The following is a 19,998-nucleotide window of genomic DNA, read 5'->3' on the forward strand; positions in this document are numbered from 1 at the left end:
GAAGTCAAAGTGCGCTTAACCTCCTTTCATGGTGTTGGAGAAAGACGACTCCATGGGGAGAAAAAAGAACATTGGAGTCGACACGACCCAAACCATAAGTACCCCAACTTAGATTCTAGGAATTTCTAATTATAATTTAGTAGTTAGGATAAAGCCAGCTCATGACTTCTGGGTATGTGGTAAACACTGGAACTGAACAGTGATAACCCCTTCTGAGAGATCCATTCATGACAGTTAGAAGCTTCTTTCCCTAAATTGAGTGGGAAAGTTCAGAGTCGCGTCTCTCACACACACTGAGGACCTGAGTGAGGGGTAACCCGGCATAAACCAGGAGTGAGCAAAGCAGAGTGCAGGTACTAGAAATGTGATATGCTAGCTAAAGAACTAATCCCTCAGTGACCACATTAAGTGTCGGATCAGAATTCCTTTTCCTAAAGGAGAGAAACTAAGCTAACATGTTTTGTGTTGTTTATTACTGTCCTCTGTCTGTACAAACTTCCATATATTGATCCTCTATTTTGCTTATGTTATGAATAAAATTATTGTTTGGTTTAATGCAGCAAGCATATTTGGTTATTTTACCATGTTGACCACAATGCAGTAGAGAAAGTCTATGTTATTTAATGTGAGTTTTTTGTCAGTTGATGGCTTAAACGTTGTATAAGACCTCCTTGCAGGTCTGTTGTCCTTGGCTGGAAGGTGAAACGGAGGTCCTTCACACACACCACAGCGATACAAACACCAGAGCACAGAATGAGCAAATGACATTACTGTGCTGTGGTTAAAACTTACAACAAAAGGAAAAAGCTGAAAAAGGTTAGTGTGATGATGAGAAAATGTGGATGTAAAGTACGATCAAATTCACAGTGCAGTGCAAACCAACAGGATGTGCCACCCACAACTTGAACAGGGTAACCAGGCATTGGCATGAAATTCTTTTCTTGAACTATTTGGTGATCTTCAATGCAATTACTAATTGTGCAATCCATCTACGATGAGATGAAATCTAAGTAATTGACATTGACCTAAGCATTAACATTTACAGTGCACCATGAAATGCACAGGTCTCTGTTATATGCCATTTGGTATTGGATTTGTTAAAGCAGTTTTAATGTGTGTGATGCACCATCTGTTGGAATAACAAATGCAATTCATACATCTCTCTTATATGCATTTGGTATGGGAATCATGAAAAATGTGCGGTGGTGGCTCTGAGGCTAATGATATAGGTATCTGGATGGTTGCTGGTTTGAATCCCCATTACTACCAAAAGAAATCGTTCTGTGGTCGGCCCTTAAGCAATGCCCTTAAAAAGTTCATCCTGGCAATTTTTTCCTTTCTTTTTAATTTTGAGCTTGTATATTTGCATAGTAGGTAATTGATCTTCTAATCACAATAATGTATATTCAACATAAAGTGCATTCATTTTGAAGTAACACTTATGAGCACTGGGGGCTGGAGATGGAGGAATTCAATTCAAAACTCTACCGAACGCTGAAAAGGACTGGTAGTTTGTTTTTTTCTCTGCTGAACCTGCCACCATGTTCCTCTGACGCTCCTCCGCACCACGCAGGTCTTTTAGACCTCCACATGCCCAGACTGCATCATCCTGATACCTGTGCCCACACACCACTGGCCTTGCCTCAAATGTTCACCCAGGGGTCACCCAGGGATGAGCCCAGCTGGACCTACCGCTTCTGTGTCAAGTCCACGTCAAACCCCAATGCCGTCCGCAAATAGAGGGAAGACGACGACTCCAGGATGCTGACCACAGTAGGCTTTACTAGTCATCCTTTGTTTAATGTTTGTCTTCTTGTTCCCATTTGAATGTTTGCTGTTTTAAATTGGACATTTTCAGTGGTGGTTAAGTCTTTGAAACTTGAAGAACAACATTCATTTATACTGGGATTTGGTGGGTACTTAAGGCAGACGCCAACCTCATAAGGCATTTATTTATGTATTCATTTATTTGCTCATCTATTTATTTATTCGTTTATTTATTTCATTTATTTATTTGCTCAATTGCTTATTTGTTAATTTGCATATTTATTTGTTTGTTTATTTGCTCGTTATTTATTTATTTGATAATTTCCTTCTTTATTTGCTTATTTATTTATATGCTCATTTATTTATTGTTTATGCATTTGCTCGTTATTTATTTGTTCATTTCCTTATTTATTTGTTCGTTTGCCTATTTATTTATTGATTGCTTATTTATTTATGTCTTTGCTCAATTGCTTAATTATTTATATGCTCGTCTATTTATTTATTTATTTATTGATTTGTTTATTTGCTCGTTATTTATTTATTTATTTGATAATTTCCTTCTTTATTTGCTTATTGCTTATATTGCTTATTGGGCGGCACGGTGGCGCAGTGGTAGCGCTGCTGCCTCGCAGTTAGGAGACCCGGGTTCGCTTCCCGGGTCCTCCCTGCGTGGAGTTTGCATGTTCTCCCCGTGTCTGCGTGGGTTTCCTCCCACAATCCAAGGACATGCAGGTTAGGTGGATTGGCGATTCTAAATTGGCCCTGGTGTGTGCTTGGTGTGTGGGTGTGTTTGTGTGTGTCCTGCGGTGGGTTGGCACCCTGCCCAGGATTGGTTCCTGCCTTGTGCCCTGTGTTGGCTGGGATTGGCTCCAGCAGACCCCCGTGACCCTGTATTTGGATTCAGCGGGTTAGAAAATGGATGGATGGATATTTGCTTATTTATTTATATGCTCATTTATTTATTTATTTATTTGTTTGTTTATTTATTTATTTGGTCATTACTTTCTTATTTGCTCATTTGTATATTTATTTATTTATTTATTTGTTCACTCGTTTATTTTATTTATTTGTTTGTTTGCTTATTTGCTTTTTTATTTTCTCTTTTTTAATGTGTTTATTCTTTTTTTTTCTTACCTTATACACACTCTTGTGTTGTTCTCTTCTTCTTCATCTTGACCTTCCTCCTCTTCTTCTTCTCTTCTGGTCACATCCAATTTGCCCTCATGACAGTGTGACATCATCAGTTTTTCTCACTTTCTGTCACAACGGAGTGGCCTTCAATTCTGTAAAAACTGACACTTTTGTCGAGAACATTTCCGAACCCAGAAATGACCGTTAGGAATGCCAGGACCTTGTAGCCCGAGTGAAAAGACTAAGCAGGTTCGAGTGGTTTGCTAATGCAGTTTAGAAAGGTTTCTCTAATAACCAATCCACTTATTCTGGATAAGCTGAGGGAGTTGGCCATTAGGACACTGGAGGAATGGCTGCTGAGAATGGGGCTTTGCAGTCACGTGTGAATAGGAAAGTTATTTAAAGTAAAGTAGTAGGAGCCGTTAGAAACACTATATTTTAAAATCAACTTAAGGGTAGCTTATTTAAATAAATAAACTACTATCAAAAACATAATTTCTGTTGTATTCAAACTTTTGACTGGTAAGGTATGTAAGTGATCCCTACACACTACTCAAGACAAACGAACTTAATAACTTTCTTGGTTGGAACAAAATTTGCACCCTAAAAATGTATCAAAACCAACAAAAGTATTTGTTAACTGGAATCCTGCTTAAATGTCATGTGCTAAATATGAATAAATATGTGATGCTTAGAAAAATATATTGCTCTTGTTCATTTCAGAATAACACTTGCGCTGAGGTATCTGTGCTGAGCTCCCTTGGTACAGTTAAAATAAATAAATAAAACTCTGAATCATCCAGAATTCCGTCTGACGTTCATGTATCAAACCAAATGCTAAGCAGATCCTGTTTAATGTTAAGTTATGATGAACACAACCGGCTGCGCCGAGTCCCTGCGTTGTAATTGTGCGCTCTGTGCTTTAAGTAGGGTTTGGACGGCTGCGCAGAGGCTCATGGGAATTGTAGTTTATGTTAATTCAAATGGCCGTCAATATAAAAGCCGAATCGGAGGAAACGGCGGGGCTTGTTCACTTGTCTGTTCACTTATCCATCTCAAGCAGCAGAAGAACATTTTATTTAATTGTTTATTTAAATTGCGAGTTACAGACTGAGAAATTTGTTCTGCCATCGGGTACTAAGGACAGCAGTGAGCATTCACGAAATTCATGTTAATCTGTTAACGGTTTAAAAAAAAGAGGTCTGACTGAATCGTATTTTTGAGAATGCAGTTAACAGAAGTGGGGCATTCCATCATGCAAGATTTACACCAAATGAACCGTTTATCATACTTTGAGATTTAGAGACGTCGTTTACAATTGGGAACCTTCAGAACTGTGTGTTTATCGTCTCTTATGGAGGAGTCATTCTGGGGCGCCCATCTTATTTTTGCTAGTCATTGTAAATAGCTGTTGTGAACTCAAATCCAGAAATATGCCATATTGGAGCGCTCCGTATCTGCTTTAAGACTAATTTCAATGGTGTATTTTTTGTAAAACGTTTGTTAAAAGCTACAAGTAGCAGTGACGGTATGAGCCACGTTAATATGTTCAGTTTTCTTGAGACACAAGATATGACACCTCTTCAGCATACAGAACAAGGGGTTCTAATAATAATAACAATAAAAATAATAATAGAAAGCTAGAAGTAGGTTACAAAACAAACACATTACATTAATTAAAATAAATACTGATTTAATTAATATTCTGATTCTCCCATGTAGAAAATAATTTTAACTTGACAGAAACAACGAGCAGCTCAATACAGTGAAGTCTCTCTGTCTTGCAGATGTCTGGTTCTGATTTAGAGCATAAGACGTTCAGTCCATTTGTCACTCGATTGTTTAGCTAATAGCCAAGCGGTCCCAACACCTCCTCCAGATCCTTCTTTAAAGTTTTCAAGGTTTCTGCTCCAACTCTTTGACTTGGTAGTTTGTTTCAGAGTGCCACAACTCTTTGAATTAAGTAGAGCTTCCCACATAGATAGATAAATATGAAAGGCGCTATATAACACATATATGGATAGTTATGAAGGGTGCTGTATAACACTTAGATAGAAATTAATTTTAATATATTAGGCAGGATAGATAAAGAGATAGAAAATGTACTATATAATAGATAGATAGGAAAGGCACTATATAGATAGAAATTCATTTTAGTGTAGTAGGCAGGAGAGATAGATAGGAAAGGTACTATATAGATAGAAATTCATTTTAGTGTAGAAGGCAGGATAGATAGATAGGAAAGGCACTATATAATAGATAGATAGGAAAGGCACTATATAGATAGAATTTAATTTTAGTGTAGTAAGCAGGAGAGATAGATAGGAAAGGTACTATATAATAGATAGATAGGAAAGGCACTATATAGATAGAATTTAATTTTAGTGTAGTAGGCAGGATATATACACTATATAGAGAGAGATAGAAAATGCACTATATAACAGATGGAAAAGACATTATATAGATAGAATTTCATTTTAGTGTAGTAGGCAAGAGAGAGAGAGAAATAGAAAAGGCACTATATAATTGATAGTTAGATAGGAAAGGCACTATATAGATAGAATTTCATTTTAGTGTAGTAGTCCAAAGGGTTCTTGTCCATGAAGAAAGGAGCATCGTGTGACGAGGGCTATCCAATTGAGGTGAGTCGAGGGTAGGTGGATGACGGTGCTATCACGAAAGTAAACAAAAAAAAAAAAAAAAGAAACGCACATATCTCTAAGGAATAAAGATTGAAAAAGCGTGCAGGTGGCCACCACACTACGGTTGTCCCTGTGTTCAACTTTTTTCCCTCAGCATCGATGGTGTCCGTCCTTTATCCCTTGCAACGTAAAGCAACTATTCCTTTTTTTTCTTCTTCCATCACTTCTTTCATACTGATTTCAATTTCAAAACCCCGACCCTTCATTGGCTGTCCAACCAGGACAGTGTTTTTATTTTTTTTTTGGCGGCCTTCCCGATCCCGCCCATGAAGACAATGCCGTCAATCACTGCCTCACAACTCCCGATCCTGAACTGCGAAAGGCTCGTCCACCTCAATGTGAGTGGAAGTCACCGGCAGTGACGATAAACACACCGGAGACAGACGAGATACAATACAACACATACAGGCAAAACATTTCAGTACACCCCATATGTGGCAGTGCTACAAACGTGTAGCTGTGTTAAATGTGCTATTGTCAATAAATACAGCTGACTTGATTTAACTTGACCAGAAATACTTGCAGGTCGGGTGTTAAATAAGAGCCCTCTGCTTGGTCCAGGGAGCTTGGAGTCATGGGAGGAGGTGGACAACACTTGATTTGGACAAGCAGAGGGAAGCGGACGGAGCACAGAAAGAGTGACTGATGACCCTACCAGACCTGTAAAGTTGTGCGTTGTTGTAAATGAAAGCACTGGATTTGAACCCAGAGCCATGTGTGTGAGTGTGAAGACGTGCCAGGGGTCTGGAGTGCTGTCATTCCCCCTACAGGCCATACGCGACTCAATACCTGGTTGTGTTTTCTTTGACGTGTCTTTCTGTTGCTTTCGCTGCAGTTGAGGTGTGGCCTATCAATTTGTCACGTGGCTGAGATGGTGGCCTTTGGATCTTTTGCCACGGTGTGAGCACCGGCCTTGAGTAGACCTGTCCTGCCCGTATGCGGTGGTTCAAAGTGATAAAAAAGACTGAATTTTGCATTAAACTTTCTTCACTTTTTCCAGGTTCTTGTCCTTAATAATAATTAAAGTACATTTCATTCATATAGCGCCTTTCCCATGTCTCGGTCATCTGGACTTGGTGTCCTAATCGAGTTGGTTTTTGCTCCACATCTACCAAGAGCTTCTGAGGTTCGGGTTTCCCGGCATTTCAAATCTCTCATGCAAACAAAGTGATAAAAAACTGTAACTTAAACCTGAAATCGCTCAGTGTTTTTCATCACCTATCTCATATTTTTTTTCTTTTTTCCACAGGGGAGCCTCCTTCCCAGGTCACATGGCCACGGAGTGGGGGTCTAATGGCCTCCAGTTTAGGTCCGTCCATGTGAGAAGGGAATCTCAGAGTAGAAGAGTAAATGCTTTTGGGGGAAGATAAGAGTTTTCCACGGAGCAGAGGATGACATGGAGGCATGCGTTAAAGAAGAGGGCTGTGAGTGGGGTGCACTTGAGCCACTGTGTGTGAAGCTGGAGGACTGTGAGGGAAGCATTTGAGTTGTTAAAGAGGAGTCGGAATGGGGGCCAATGAGGTTAAAGATGAGGATTCTGAGGAGTTCCCAGTTACCCTTGAACTGCCTAACCATGAAACTGGCAATGCCTTCAAGCAAGACCGTTACGAAGGAGCTCAATCCAGTTTACAAAATGTGGGGCAACAGGCGACACAGCAAGCAAAATCTGAGATATGTGGACTGGAAGAGAAAGACAGTGAAGGAGAAGAGCAGCAGCCATCTGGGAGCGCTGGAATGAGTAAGTCATAGGATTAAATGGGAAAGAAAGTAGAAATTCTGACCGTGACTGTCATGGTGTTCTTAGTAGGTGGACATGAGAGGTGACTGTGACTGGATTAGAACAGACAGCAACTACTCAGGGGTGTGGTGACTTAAAATATCCAATCTAATAAATAAGACTGTCAGGTCCTTGGGTCCTTAACAGATAAAACTGGCAGACCCCCAGGTCCTTGATAGAGGGACCGAGGCCAGTGGGGACACAGTGGTACTCTCTGATAAAACTAAAAGGACAATTTATTGTTCAATAAACAGCTAAAAACAGGTCCAACGTGTGAATGTAGCAAAAAAGGTGAAAAAACAGTAGCTTTTAAAACATACTAAAAACGCACAATAAATATCTCAAGCAAAAAAAAGTAAAAAAATTAATGGGACAATTGCATCTACCCATTTATCGTTCCAACTGTGCCCTGCACTTCCTGCACATTCTGCCCCTGACGGGTTCGTGCGGCCACAAGCAACTCTGGACGTCTTGTCCCTGACTCAGCTTGTCCTCTCTCCCCTTCTTCCTAATTTCCCTACAGGCTTGTATGCGTTCCTCTAGTTATCAGCTGACAAGGGATCTGGTCACCCCTGCCCGTGTCACGTGTCCCGTGCCACTTTAAACAATGAGTTAACCGTGCACGCGCTCTCCTGTCCACCGGGTGGCGCTGGTTCACGCACACATAACACCTCCCGAAACCCGCACTTAGCTTCCTATGAAAGAAAAAGCAGTTTTTAAATGATTTTAATTTCACTCGACTCCTCTGTCTGTTTGTATGTCTGGGTCAAACCTTGTAAACTGATTGTAAATCCGCTTTTGCCGAAGAGAAATTTCTTCAGGTTTTGCATACATGTTCGGTATTGATTACAATACGATAATCCGTCAAAACCGATGCAATTACGTAATAGATTTGTCCGTAATCAATGGTGATGCAATTCCACGTAACGCACACACAACAATGACGAAGAGGGAACCGAGTGAGATATCGGAGCATACAAGGGAGATACGCATCGGATTACCCACCCCCACTTGCATTTTCCAGTGAGTGCAGTTGATAAATACACGTGCCGACTTGTTTATTCTGGCGAAGGTATAGTCGCGATGATCATGGTGAGGAAGTTCTGCCGGAAGTTTGCCGTTCTGTCGTCGATAATATGTATGTATGTAATGTATGGGATTAGCGCTCGATCGCTGCTGAAAAATTCCATATTATATATATATATATATATATATATATATATATACACACTCACCTAAAAGATTATTAGGAGCACCACACTAATACGGTGTTTGACGCCCTTTCACCTTCAGAACTTCCTTCATTCTACGTGGCATTGATTCAACAAGGTGCTGAAAGCATTCTTTAGAAATGTTGGCCCATATTGATAGGATAGCATCTTGCAGTTGATGGAGATTTGTGGGATGCACATCCAGGGCACGAAGCTCCCGTTCCACCACATCCCAAAGATGCTCTATTGGGTTGAGATCTGGTGACTGTGGGGGCCATTTTAGTACAGTGAACTCATTGTCATGTTCAAGAAACCAATTTGAAATGATTCGAGCTTTGTGACATGGTGCCTTATCCTGCTGGAAGTAGCCATCAGAGGATGGGTACATGGTGGTCATGAAGGGATGGACATGGTCAGAAACAATGCTCAGGTAGTCCATGGCATTTAAACGATGTCCAATTGGCACTAAGGGGCCCAAAGTGTGCCAAGAAAACATCCCCCACACCATTACACCACCACCACCAGCCTGCACAGTGGTAACAAGGCATGATGGATCCATGTTCTCATTCTGTTTATGCCAAGTTCTGACTCGACCATTTGCATGTCTCAACAGAAATCGAGACTCATCAGACCAGGCCACATTTTTCCAGTCTTCAACTGTCCAATTTTGGTGAGCTCGTGCAAATTGTAGCCTCTTTTTCCTATTTGTAGTGGAGATGAGTGGTACCCGGTGGGGTCTTCTGCTGTTGTAGCCCATCCGCCTCAAGGTGATGCGTGTTGTGGCTTCACAAATGCTTTGCTGCATACCTCGGTTGTAACGAGTGGTTATCTCAGTCAAAGTTGCTCTTCTATCAGCTTGAATCAGTCGGCCCATTCATTCTCCTCTGACCTCTAGCATCAACAAGGCATTTTCGCCCACAGGACTGCCGCATCCTGGATGTTTTTCCCTTTTCACACCATTCTTTGTAAACCCTAGAAATGGTTGTGCGTGAAAATCCCAGTAACTGAGCAGATTGTGAAATACTCAGACCGGCCCGTCTGGCACCAACAACCATGCCACGCTCCAAATTGCTTAATTCACCTTTCTTTGCCATTCTGACATTCAGTTTGGAGTTCAGGAGATTGTCTTGACCAGGACCACACCCCTAAATGCATTGAAGCAACTGCCATGTGATTGGTTGATTAGATAATTACATTAATGAGAAATTGAGCAGGTGTTCCTAATAATCCTTTAGGTGAGTGTATATATATATATATATATATATACAGTAATCCCTCCTTGATCGCGGGGTTTATGCTCCAGAACCCCGCGATAGACAAAAATCCAAGTAGAAACCATATGTTTGTGTAGTTATTTTTATATATTTTAAGCCCTTAGAAACTCTCCCACACTGTTAACATTATTAGAGCCCTCTAGACATGAAATAACACCCTTTAGTCAAAAGTTTAAACTGTCCTCCATGACAAGACAGAGATGACAGTTCTTTCTCACAATTAAAAGAATGCAAATAGATCTTTTTCTCTTTAGGAGCAGAGAATTTCAGAGGGAGAGAGAGAGAGAGCGCACTTGCAAAGAAAAGCAAACAATCAAAAAATCAATACGTGTGATTTTAAGTTTGCCGCGGCATTTTTTAGAGGAGCGTCAGTATCTTCTAAGCAAACAGCCCCTCGGCTCACATCTCCTCCGTCAGGCGCAGAGAACGTCAGAGAGAGAGAGCGAGATTAAAGCAACAATCAAAAAATCAATACGTGTGCTTTTGTGCTTTTAAATATGCCGAGCACCGCAATAAAGCAGCATGTTTTTTAGAGGAGCGTCAGTATCTTTTAAGCAAACAGCCTCTGTGCAAACAGCCCCTCCGGCGCAGAGAATGTCAAAGAGGGTGAGAGAGAGGCAGAGACAAGCAAACAATCGAGCTCCGCACGGGATGCATATCTTATAGCATTGAGGAGTTTTAGTTAATATGTAATACGTGCTCTGATTGGGTAGCTTCTAAGCCATCTGCCAATAGCGTCCCTTGTATGAAATCAACAGGGCAAACAAACTGAGGAAGCGTGTAGCATAAATTAAAAGACCCATTGTCTGCAGAAATCCGCGAACCAGCGAACAATCTGTGATATATATTTAGATGTGCTTACATTTAAAATCCGCGATAGAGTGAAGCTGCGAAAGTCGAAGCGCGATATAGCGAGGGATTACTGTATGTGTATATACACTTCGCCCCCCCTCACGAAGCCATCTCGGGTGCGGTGATTTAAAAATGGCCTTTGCTCAGTGAGCCGTGGACCCGCTATACCACATCTTGCTGGAGCCAATCCCAGCCAACACAGGGCGCAAGGCAGGAAACAGCCCACCGCAGCCCACCGCAGACCTAAGAGAATGACAAAGCTAATCATGTCAGAGACAAGTTATCCACGTAGAACACAATATGAGAAAAGTCAAACTGTCGGATGTCATTGACCCTTGCGTGATAACCAACTGTGTATTTCTAACCAAAAAATCTGCCGAAACAGGCCATGAAAAGAACAAGCGTTGTAATGTTTCACAAGCCGAGTCACAAAAAGAGCACCGGTCCACCTCAAATTTAAATCTTCAATTTAAAAAAAAACAATTCTGCCACCGGGTAAGTATTATTAATTATCTTGAAATGTGTTTCTTTAATTTTTGGGGAAACAGGCCACTTAACAAATTTAGAAGAAGCCTTTTCCATAATTGACTGATCCCCATTAAAAACTTGCAAATGCTTTCCTTAGTTAAAATCATGGCAAAGAATGGATTGAAAACGTGCTCTAATATCCCTATTATTACATTTACTGTCATTTAGATTACAACTACCAATTTTTACGCTTGGCAACGTCGGCTTGACTTCTGAATATAACGGGACGTTGTAGATGAACTGCCTTAATGCCAATGGGATTGCCGGACAGACCTGCCTGTATTCGTTTTGAGTACAACCTCATTTAAATTTCTTTATAAAGGACATTTTTAATCTAGCAGATTACCTTCCGAGTCCAACAATTCAGTTGCAAACAAGATTTCCGTCTCAAACCAGTTTCTATTAAATAGTGACTTTCCATTAACTGTGTGGACTAAGCCCCGGACAGAGACAGGCAGACATGTTGTAAGTCACCACCACACCAATATTTACAAAGTCAATAAGTGCACACAACCCACTTCCCTCACACTGCCTTGTCTCCTTCAGGCCTCCTCCTGTCCTCCAAGACCTTCTCTTCTTCCACCCGACTCAAGTCTCTGAATGAAGGGAGGCGGCCCCTTTCATAGTCACCCTGATGTCACCCAGGTGCTTCCCGGCAATCTTCCACTGGCACTCCCCAGTGTGGCGGAAGTGCCGGCTGTGCACCCGGAAGCAGTCCGGGTGTCCCTGATCCTCTTCCCCCAGCACTTCCGGGTGTGGCGGAAGTGCTGAGGTCCAGGGTCTCCCAAGGCACTGGGGTGCCCCCTGGTGGCGACCACAAAGCATCCAGGGCGGCCACCCCATCATGGTCTGGAGGAGAGGCAAACCCTCCTCTGGTCCTCTTGGGCGTCCCGGCTGGGTACCACCCCCAGGCACTCGCCACAACTGTTATCACTCTGTTGTTCCATTGGGTAGACATGTGGGGAGAAAAGTTGTGTGTAAAAATCATTTTCCAGAAAGAAAGGATCCGTCTGTGGAAACTAGATAATTTAACAGGAATTTTACTAATCTCAAAGTCGCATTTTCATAGAAATTCAGTTCCTCCTATTTTTTAAAAAATAGATCTGGGTAGAGTGGCACGGTGGCGCAGTGGGTAGCGCTGCTGCCTCGCAGTTAGGAGACCCGGGGCCTCCTGTATAACGCCGTGCGTAGAACTCGCACTATAACATGGCGTAAGCACAAAAGCCGAAATGTGCTTACGCACAGAAAAATCCAGATGCAGGAATCTGTGCGTACTCCAACTTCCACGTCCTTCCGCTACATAAATCCCGATCAACGTGAAAACTAACGCTCGTGCACGCGCTTTATGTAACGCCCCAAATCCTCCCAGAATTATGCCTCTTTGAATATGCAAATCAATATAAATCGCCCTTAAGCTCAGCCTTCTGTGAAGAGACAATGGGAAAAGCACGGGGAAAATATAAGAATTTCAGCGAATACCAAGTGGAGGCAAAGGAAAAACATCCTATTTGTTCAAATAAACCGTTGGATAATCAACAAAAGGAAGTTCATCAAGTGACATAGCGTGTTGGAGAAACTTGAAAGCTCACATTCACAAAATCGCACAGTGCCGGAAATAAAAAAGAAGTCACATATCAAAGTCGCTGTGAAAAGAAGAGTTGTAAGCCCACTGTCTGAGTGTCATTTGAAAGATTATTAGGGTACAGAGAAAAAAGGCACACGGTGGGGAAAAAACACGAAAAGTCAACTTCAATCTCGACATTTCCACTTTAACCTCTTAATATTTTGTCATTAAAGTAGAACATCATAAACTTCATCTTAAAATCATTTAAATAACCAGTTTCTCAAATCACATTGTAATTAAAGTAGCACGTTAAATGCTTTGTTTTGTATTTGATCTTCTACTCGTATGTGCTCTGTGTGTGTGAATCACTACTTGCTTCTTAAACCGGCTCTCTTCCTCCAACTGGACACAGAGTCCATGACATTCGTGATATTACAGCTCTCTGAATAACTAAAATACTGAGATGTATACGTGATGTCATTTTCATGATGATAGGAGCTAAAGCACGTTATTAAACATGTGTTTCACTTCGATGAAATAATTTATTGCAGCAGTACAATCGGGCGGCTCTAGGCTTGTGGTGGCACTGGGCAGAGGAAGAATCGGTGGCTCCTTCGCCCGCCCGTCAGTAAGGAAGCTTATCACGGTGGATGGCCACGTCCGTTGTAGACACTGCATAGCAGCCTCGTGCTCAGGACACAAGCATTTAACTTTTGCCGAAATTTGCCGCTGCGTTTTTAGCTGTGTTGTTATTTTCTCTTTCTGTTTTATATTCAATATATATTGGCGTAGCCGTCACTGCAGTTCTTGCTTTTCTTTCCCCAAGTAACCGATCGCCACACAATCAGCTCTGTAATAGAAGTTAAGCCATCTGTAAGCTTAGCGCCGATTCTTCAAAACGTTTAAAGAACATTGAAATATCTTCGTAGTACATGTTTAATTATTCTATCCCTCACGACACTCCCAGTGAAGAATATAGATTATTTAAATGAAGTTAAAGTTTTATGTGTATAATTTAACAAACATATTTTGCTGCATTTCACCTTAAAAATGATATCGTCATCATATGTAAATACGCGCTTTATAAAGTGGCTCAGGTTGTTCGATATTATAACTGTAGTGCAAGTTTACAGTGCGGTGATTGTACTTATAAGTCCAAACAGTTCTACAAGGAGCAATTGATTGAGTGCATTTAAAGTTCTTGGGATGAAACTGTTTGTGAACCGCGAGGTCCGTACAGAAAAGGCTTTAAAACATTTTGCCGTGGCTGAGGCAGCGTGTCCTTGATGCTGTATACCGATAATTCTCTTTCTGATCAGCTGCTGCTGTGATTCACACTCAGATACAGTGATATAAATACTCTGAGTGGTGCAGTGAGAGTAATATGGAAAAAGATGATCTGCTGTGGCAACTCCTAACGGGAGGAGCTGAAAGAAGAAGAAGAAGAAGAAGAAGTGAGAGTAACAACGCTAAAGCAGTTCTGGTATTTGGAATACTTTGGCTGTTCCCTGGACCATTATATTGTTACGAGTTAATTACAATCAGATGCATTACACCAATAAACAATATGCGGTTAGTTTCTGTGTATTTATAAAGCCGCGTCATGAAAATAAGGAGTAACCACACAAGAACAGTAGCACTGCTTTGACGCTGGGTGCCGCCAGTTTGCAAAACCGAGCGGAGAACTTGCGTACGACAAGGCATGAGGTACCGTGGAAAAGTGCGTGGCTTTACGCCAAGTGTAGGTTTTATACATCGCGATTTGAACGTGGAAAAGTTCTTACGCAACATTTCTGTGCGTACGTACCGTTTATACATGAGGCCCCCGGTGTTTGCTTCCTGGGTCCTCCCTGAGTGGAGTTTGCATGTTCTCCCCGTGTCTGTATGGGTTTCCTCCCATGACCCATCGATTCCCAGTGATTTGCCGCTGGGCATTTGTCTGATTGCTTTCTCCAGCTCATCAATTCTTAGGTCACCCTCTGTAAAATACTTCAAATCTTCCTCTAGTGCAGTGGTTCTCAATCTGTGGGGTGGGCCCCCCTAGGTGGGCGCGAAGATGTGAAATAAAGAAAACAAGAATCAAAAATCTGAAAAATACATCTATTGAAACCAAAACAAAATACCTTAAACTACATTCTGATACTAGAAAAATAAATTTAGAGTTAGATAAATGTCAATAAAAGTTAAGTGGGTATAATAAAATATGCATCCATGATTAATTAAAAAAGAACAAATTGGTATTAGTGGGCTCCTTTCAAAAAAATGTTAGGGGGGTGCAATTAAAACTGTTATCAAAACTCGGGTCGCAAATACGTAAAGGCTGAGAAACGCTGCTCTAGTGTTTTTAATAAAACCTTTAATTTTCCTAAGAAATGCAGTACCATTATCCGCTGAAGAATCTGACTTGTAAAGGTTGCTGTAAAACTGTAATATTTCCTCATTTACTTGGTCTCGATCATCAGTTGTAACCCCCTTGATAATCAGTTTTTGAATTTTCTTTTTAGCTTGTCTCTGTTTTTCCAAATTAAAGAAGTAGGAAGAGTTTTTTTTTTTTTTTCCCCCCTCTTCAATCCATCGGGCTCTTGAGCGAATAAACGCGCCGTTTGCTTTGTCTAATTGAGATTGAAAATTGTTTAGTTGTATTTGTTCATCCAATGATAAATCTTGTTTGCAGCATAATTTGTTAATGCCCTCGATAATGTTTTGTTGCTCATATATTTTTTTTCTGTTTAGTAGAGGATTTGCTTATTTGAATTGCCATCTGTTTAACTTTGAATTTGGACCATTCCCATTTGCTTAAACTTGACATTTCCAGCTGGCCAGTTTCCTCAATTAATTGTTTTACTTCAGTAGATAGAGAGACAGGCACTATATAATAGATAGATAATTTAGCATCAGTGGCAGGATTAGATAGATAGATATGAAAAGCACTATACAGTATAATAGATACATAATTTAGCGTAGATGGCAGGATTAGATAGATAGATATGAAAAGCACTATATAATAGATAATTTAGCGTAGTTGGCAGGATTAGATAGATAGATATGAAAAGCACTATATAATAGATAATGTAGCATAGTTGGCAGGATTAGACTGCTAGATAGATAAATTTAGCGTAGATGGCAGGATTAGATAGATAGATATGAAAAGCACTATATAATAGATAATTTAGCATAGTTGGCAGAATTAGATAGATAGATAGATAGATAGATAGATAGATAGATAGATACAGAGTGGTCCAGATCTAATTATGCAGATCCAGATCGTCTGTATGACTTTGATTTATGCAGGGATGATTACAGTTCAGCGTGAAGACGATTCTTCATGTCTTCAGTTCACACACTTCTTGATGGTCCCGGATTTTTTGGGTGATTTTTTATGTAATAAACTTAATAAATTATAGTATAATAAAAATTGCATAATTAGATCTGGACCACCCTATAGATAGATAGATACTTTATTAATCTCCAAGGGGAAATTCACATACTCCAGCAGCAGCATACTGATAAAAAAACTAAAACAAAAATAAATGGTATGTTAAAAAAAGATCTGTAAACAATGTTTCTCAAAAAAAATAAAATTATACACACAATATATAAATATATACATAATATATATTTGAGTACAAAAATCAGTAATCATAAATGCATTTACCTTTTATACATCTTTAACTAGAACACGAATACAATGAAAATGGCCAACAATGGGGAGGTGGTTTCCACCCACAGTCCAAAGACATGCAGGTTAGGTGGATTGGCAATTCTAAATTGTCCTGAGAGTGTGTGTGCCCTGCGGTGGGCTGGCACCCTGCCTGGAATTTGTTTCCTGCCTTGCGCCCTGTGTTGGCTGGGATTGGCTCCAGCAGACCCCCGTGACCCTGTAGTTAGGATATAGCAGGTTGGATAATGGATGGATGGATGGGGAGGTGTTCAAAACTATTAGGGAAAAGGAAAAGAAACAGATTTTTACCTCACTGTTTATATTAAAAAAAAAAAAAAAAAAAAGTTAGCCAAGGTTTTGAACACAGTTAGCTTTATGAACAAGATAGTACTCAGAGTCAGAGTTGTTATCCAGAAATATTCCATTAAAAATGTGTTCCATTTAAACTGCCATTCTTCCTGATCTGCCCCTTAGCATTTGTTCACTAATAGTATTTCTATATCACCTCAAATTGCTCTACAAAAATATACAGTTACAAAGAAAATTGAAGGCATTCTAAAAGTAAATGAAAAGCACATGGAGGGGTCCTTGTCCTTTGTAATAAATACACTGCCTGGTCAAATGGCCGGGGACAAAGACAAACTTGCAGCCTTCAAGGATGTTGGAGATAATAAAACTCTGGGGGTCCCAAGCCAAAGCCCACACAGCCGCCTCTGCTGACATAATTGTGGCCGTCTCAGTCCAATCACAATTCCATTTCAGGACGTCTTGTGAACTTTTCTTCTCTCTGGCATCACAAGTTGATGTAACAGACGGTGGAGATGCCGGTGGGGCACAATTGCAATAAACTGGAAAAAGACAACAGAGAAATACAGCAGAGGTTACAAACTGTACACAGTACCATTTCTAATCTATTATAACCAATGCAAGTGATTAAGAAAAAGCCAAATCAGAAATTTTGAAATGATCGACATTTATAGCCTGACACTTCTCCATTGGCAAAGCATGCCAGATTTTGTTGCACGAGTACAGAAAGCTGCCAGTTTTTATGGATGATCTTGGAATCAAAAGCAAAGCAACGTTTGAGATGAGAAATGTTGGGAGCAGACACTCCAAAATACAGGAAGGGTCTAAAATACTCAGAGCCTTCTAATTATTTAATAGAACCTTGAAATCAATTCTATGTGAGACAGGCGACCAGTGTAATGAGACTGAGACAGTTTTCAGAAGAAAAACAAAAAGGCCTCGTGATCACTTGGCAAAGGCACAGCAGATCAGAGCAGAGGTTGAGATGGAGGATTCTAGAAGTGCCAGGCAGGAGGGGCAGCTGCTTCTTCAACATGGCACACATCTCTCCATCCTTCTTCTTTAACTGCTGTCCCGTAACACGACTGGACTCTTCTATTTCACTGTAACTGTTCAAAACATAAACACAGTAGATATTCACTCACGGAGTTCAAACATTAATAAAGTGTACTCTTACTTCTTCTGCCTCCTTTCTTGGTTCTCCTGCAGATCAATTATTACCAAAGTAAACCATCACAACAGATAAACTTCTGCTTAGAGTAAAGTCTAACTAATAATACTATTTTTAATTGCTGTGTTTTTTTTTTTTGTTGGATTTTCAAAGCACCCCAACTTAACTGTCATTATATGTAGCATCATTTTTTTCCTTTTACATTACACATACAGTAGACATTGTGTTACAATCTCTGTATATCTGAACTTTTAATGTGATGTGCTCAGGTGTCATTACTTACATGAAAACATCTTCATTTTTCTCTCCTGCCTTAGTTGTGTTTTAATTTAAAAGTACGTCTTGGTTCTTTCAAAATCTAACAACAAAGCACAGTAACCTAAGAAAATAAATGTTATTTTCCAAAATGGAAAAACAATCCCCGTTTAATGCCTGCTGGGACTGATGCACCTCAGTCTCTGTGTTTGCAAGGATTCACACTCTGAGGCTTTCCTGTCTAAAATTAAAAAGCCGTGTTAGTTACTGGACAGAGTGAGCAGACATACAGTACAGTATTCAAGGCAGCAAAATATTACCGATCAAATAATACATATGAGGAGGCTTTGCAGGAATTGTGCACAGATTACTTTTGAAACTGAAAGCCTCAGTAGTCTTACCTGTAGAAATAGCAAATCTAACATGAACTGCACATCATCTCGAATTGGGAATCTTAAAAACAGAAGAAAAGGACATCCAGTTGTGTCTCAGAATTCGGGTTCGCTGGCATCTGTTCAGCCACATGGAAGGCTGGTTACCACCGGGCATCCTGTAGAGTCAAGGAAAAAAAAAATACAATGACGGGGCATTGTTTTTTTAACTGCAGCAATAAGAAATGTTATTTCTAAGGAGCAAGCCTTCTCCACTATATTCAGTTAAATGTATGTATGTGAACTTCAGTACGCTTATAACACATGTGATAACAGCAGGCGCCAAGCCTGTCACTGTACCACATCAGACGCACACCAGACTTCTCTGACGGCTTTGGATATACATTTCAAAATTATGAATAAATAGTACCCAACTAACAAATGAATTCATAAGTATGACATTAACATATCCCCGAAATGTAATTTTTGTACAAATGAAGACAAATCCCATCTCCCATTTCTGTTACTTCTGCTCCTACTCTAAAATTTTTTAGAAAGATTTATTTCTGTTACTGTCTTGAATGACAAACCAATATCTCACTGTTTAAGTATAATTGTCCTTCTTCTGTATACAATTTTGAAGACTAAATGTTAGAAATGCAGTAACTGTGGTCTTCTTGGTTCAGAAATGTCCGATTCATAAGTGTAAAGTTCAGAATGTTAGACCTATTACATCTTTCTGTATGGATATTAATATGCTAGAAATAGCTAGCTTATACACTAAAGCAATTAAAACGTGTAAGATTCAGATCTGCTTCATTAACAATTTATAATGCTATTATCTGCATCCCGCCTTCTTGTAATAACTTAGTTGTTGCTACTCTTGTATGTAATTTAGTCTTAATCATTATATTTTGTTATCTTCATTATGGAAAAACTATTGCATTGATGTAATCTGATATCAACATAATAAAAAATACCGGTGACTTTGTAGGGCACACTTTACACCGGTCGAGTGTCAGACGTGCACTCCTAATTCAATTCCTAATTCGACTCCTCGATTACATTGTTTTGCTTAATTATTAGCAGGTCGTTCACTCTTTTAAGATAAAAAATGTGAACACATGTTAAAAGAAACACACCACCAAATGCTAATAGGGTGTTAAGAAATAAATTAAATGCATCCATTAACCCAAATACGGAAACTGCTGCGACTTTCACATTTAAACCACGAGATTACGAAGGTCAAATTGCAAATAAAAATCCTTATTGCCTTTTTCATCAATACGATGTACTTACAAAAAGCTATACATAGCCATTATAAAGATCACAGACACACGTCGCATTTCATTTCGCTCACTCTTCATTCGACTGGAGTTAGATTTTTCAGGCGACAAATATTCTTCCAAGACGTTATAAAATACAAAC

The 19,998-nt window shown here is 40.0% G+C and overlaps 1 protein-coding gene across 1 annotated transcript in view; it reads left to right on the forward strand.

Moving 5' to 3' along the window:
• The first annotated feature begins 7,259 nt into the window (after window positions 1–7,259).
• LOC120528287 (zinc finger protein 664-like) overlaps window positions 7,260–19,998 on the forward strand; it is a 34,965-nt gene continuing 22,226 nt past the window's right edge. The window contains exon 1 of the mRNA XM_039752427.1: window positions 7,260–7,338. The gene's annotated coding sequence lies outside the window, so the exon portion shown is untranslated. The remainder of the gene's footprint in view (window positions 7,339–19,998) is intronic.

Source organism: Polypterus senegalus, chromosome 4, assembly GCF_016835505.1.
Source record: "Polypterus senegalus isolate Bchr_013 chromosome 4, ASM1683550v1, whole genome shotgun sequence".
Taxonomy (NCBI): domain Eukaryota; kingdom Metazoa; phylum Chordata; class Cladistia; order Polypteriformes; family Polypteridae; genus Polypterus; species Polypterus senegalus.